Here is a 3,753-nt window from a genome sequence, read left to right as displayed (position 1 = left end):
TGGATTCCTAACCGATAGGTCAAAACCGATCGTTAGTAGGCACAACCATCGGTTAAAAATCCACTCATGCTCAGAATCAAGTCGACGCATGCTTGGAAGCATTGAACTTCGTTTTTTTCAGCACGTTGTTGTGTTTTACGTCACCGTTCTGACATGATCGTTTTTTTAACCGATGGTGTGTAGGCGCGACGGGCCATCAGTCAGCTTCATCGGTTAACCTATGACAACGGTCCTTCAGACCGTTCTCATCGGATGGACTGATCGTGTGTACGAGGCTTAATGCTTCTGAATTAGAATTCACTACATTAAAATTCGATGAATACAAAACAGACTTTGATTATTTGCTTTGGGTGCTGGAGATTCGCAGGTGGCACTATTTTTATTGAATTGGCTCGTAAACATCTAAAGCACGCTAAATCTGTGTTAAGCCATTAGGAGGTCAAAGGTATACAACCAACAACGTGTCCCAAGTTCATCATCAAGGTTATGAGAGTTTCCCCATAACAATCATGGTTGCCGACTCAGCATAGCATTCATCAGCATGAAAGCCTGTTTGTTTTTCAGAGCCATGTTTCGAAAGCTTGCTTTGTAGGCTTTATTATTCCCTATAAATAACACAAATTGACTGTGAGAAAAATAAAAAAGGAAGAAATCTAGTGTCAGGTGCTGGATACAGGATGTTTTTTAGGGGGATTTTTCCTGTTTCTGGTAAACATAAGGGAAGCTTTTGTGTGGCAGATGTAGGAAAGAGGAGGGGGTTTGTTTTCTTTATTGTTTGAACACCTGCTCTAGCTCGCCAACCCACAGTCCTATTGACAGGATTCAGACCTGAACAGGGAGGGATTGAAGTTGCAAGATTAAAAACTTCAGACTTGCGACAGCTTCCAATATTTAATTATTCTTTGATAACACAAGGAGAAAAAAAGACAATAACTTCCCCACTTAGGCAGCTTCCTGCAGGGTTCCTGTGCGTACAACCTCCATACAATACTTCAGCGGAGCCCCAGGCAAAAGAATCGCTCTTTATTATTTATGGGATTTATAAAAAATAAATGCACTTCCAAATCCGGATTCTTGGCATTTGGGGAATAATAATGCATGAATGTTCTAAATCCTTCAGAATAAATGTTTCCCTATATCATCAACATTCTGTGCAATATATACTGTATATATATATATATATATATATATATATATATATATTATATATATATATATATATAGATATATACTGTATATATATACAGTTTTGTTCAAAATTATTCAACCCCCCAATGCTGTAAAGGGTTTTAGGGAATTTAGTGTACATTTGTAATTGTATTCAGAATTAAATCCTACAAGGACTCCTTAAAGTGGAGGTTCACCGGTAAAATGCTGTTTTTACCCTTAGATGGATGCTCATTTAGTCTAGGGGAATTGGCTAGTTGTTTTAAAATCCGAGCATTACTTACCTTTTTAGAGAGCGATCTTCTCCGCCACTTCCGGGTATGGGCTGCGGGACTGGGCGTTCCTTCTTGATTGACAGGCTTCCGAAAGGCTTCCGACGGTCACATCCATCGCGTCACGATTTTCCGAAAGTAGCCGAACGTCGGTGCGCAGGCGCAGTATAGAGCCGCACCGACGTTCGGCTACTCGTGACGCGATGGATGCGACCGTCGGAAGCCTGTCAATCAAGAAGGAACGCCCAGTCCCGAAGATCCATACCCAGAAGTGGCGGAGAAGATCGCCCTCTACAACGGTAAGTAATGCTCAGATTTTAAAACAACTAGCCGATTCCCCTAGACTAAATGAGCATCCATCTAAAGGTAAAAGAGCAAAAAACAGCATTTATGGGTGAAATCCAGCTTTAAAGAACCATATGCAACTAAAATGACATCAATTGGTTTTGTAATACAGTAGTAAATGTTTCTTTTGTGAATTCTTCATTTACACAATTATTCAACCCCTTAAAGACTACCACTCTGAAGAACAGAGGTTCATTGAAGTGTTTTCAATCAGGTATTGAAAACACCTGTGGATGTCAGGGAGCAGCAATAAAGCCTAATAAGCACCAATTAGGCAGCTTTAAAATGACTGTGATACTCAGCTCCTTCTAGACATTTACTGGTGTGGTTACAAACATGGTGAAGTCAAGAGAATGGTCCAGGAAGACAAGAGAAGAGGTGATTACTCTTCACAGGAAGGGCAATGGCTATAAGAAGATTGCAAAGATGTTAAACATACCAAGAGACGCCATAGGAAGCATCATTCGCAAATTCAAGGCAAAGGGCACTGTTGAAACGCTACCTGGTCGTGGCAGAAAGAAGATGCTGACTTCGACTTCTGTGCGCTACCTGAAGCGTAGAGTGGAGAAAAGTCCCCGTGTGACTGCTGAGGAACTGAGAAAAGATTTGTCAGATGTGGGTACTGAAGTTTCTGTTTAGACAATACGGCGCACACTGCGTAATGAAGGCCTCCATGCCAGAACTCCCAGGCGCACCCCCTTGCTGTCTCCAAAGAATAAGAAGAGTCGACTGCAGTATGCCAAAAGTCATGTGGACAAACCACAGAAGTTTTGGGATTGTGTTCTGTGGACTGATGAAACAAAATTAGAACTGTTTGGGCCCATGGATCAATGCTATGTTTGGAGGAGGAAGAATAAGGCCTATGATGAAAAGAACACCTTGCCTACTGTGAAGCACGGCGGGGGGTCAATCATGCTTTGGGGCTGTTTCGCTTCTGCAGGTACAGGGAAGCTTCAGCGGGTGCAAGGTACCATGAACTCTCTTCAGTACCAGGAGATATTGGATGACAATGTGATGCAGTCCGTCACAAACCTGAGGCTTGGGAGACGTTGGACCTTTCAACAGGGCAATGATCCCAAGCATACCTCCAAGTCCACTAGAGCATGGTTGCAGATTAAAGGCTGGAACATTTTGGAGTGGCCATCGCAGTCACCAGACTTAAATCCGATTGAGAACCTCTGGTGGGACTTAAAGAAAGCAGTTGCAGTGCGCAAGCCTAAGAATGTGACTGAACTGGAGGCTTTTGCCCATGACGAATGGGCGAAGATACCCGTAGATCGCTGCAAGACACTTGTGTCAAGCTATGCTTCACGTTTAAAAGCTGTTATAACTCTAAAAGGATGTTGTACTAAGTACTAAGATTGAATGTCACTTGGGGGTTGAATAAAACTGATAATGATGTGAGCACAGAAAAGACATTTGTGGTTATTTCATTAAAATGTTATGTTATATTTATCTGACCTACATGTGCCTCTTTGATTTAATTGTAAGCAGGATGACAGGATGATCAAAATCAATGTCAAACTGGCCAAAAAAAATCAATTTCAGTGGGGGTTGAATAATTTTGAATACAACTGTATATATATATATCGACATGATATATATATATATATATATATATATATATATATATATATATAAATATATATATATATATATATAACACAGTAATAATATTAATAAGTACAAACATATATTGATTTGACAAATAAAATCATATTGAATACATGTGTGATGTTGCTTTTTTTCTTAAGAATTTTAAACAATATCATTAAATAAAGGTATTAAATGCCATTTCAATTTTATTGCCAGAAGGGATCAGATACAAAGATTTAATTTCCGAAACTATGAAATTATGCACTTGTAAACCTTTCTTTATTATGTATTACACCTAAATAGTGCTGCCAAGAATGTCTGTTTATTAAAAATATGATTGAAGAATCAGCCGCCAGGTTCCCGAATTAACTCT

The sequence above is a fragment of the Rana temporaria genome, chromosome 6 (assembly GCF_905171775.1).
Source record: "Rana temporaria chromosome 6, aRanTem1.1, whole genome shotgun sequence".
In the NCBI taxonomy this organism is placed as follows: domain Eukaryota; kingdom Metazoa; phylum Chordata; class Amphibia; order Anura; family Ranidae; genus Rana; species Rana temporaria.
Note: the sequence above shows the minus strand (reverse complement) of the source record.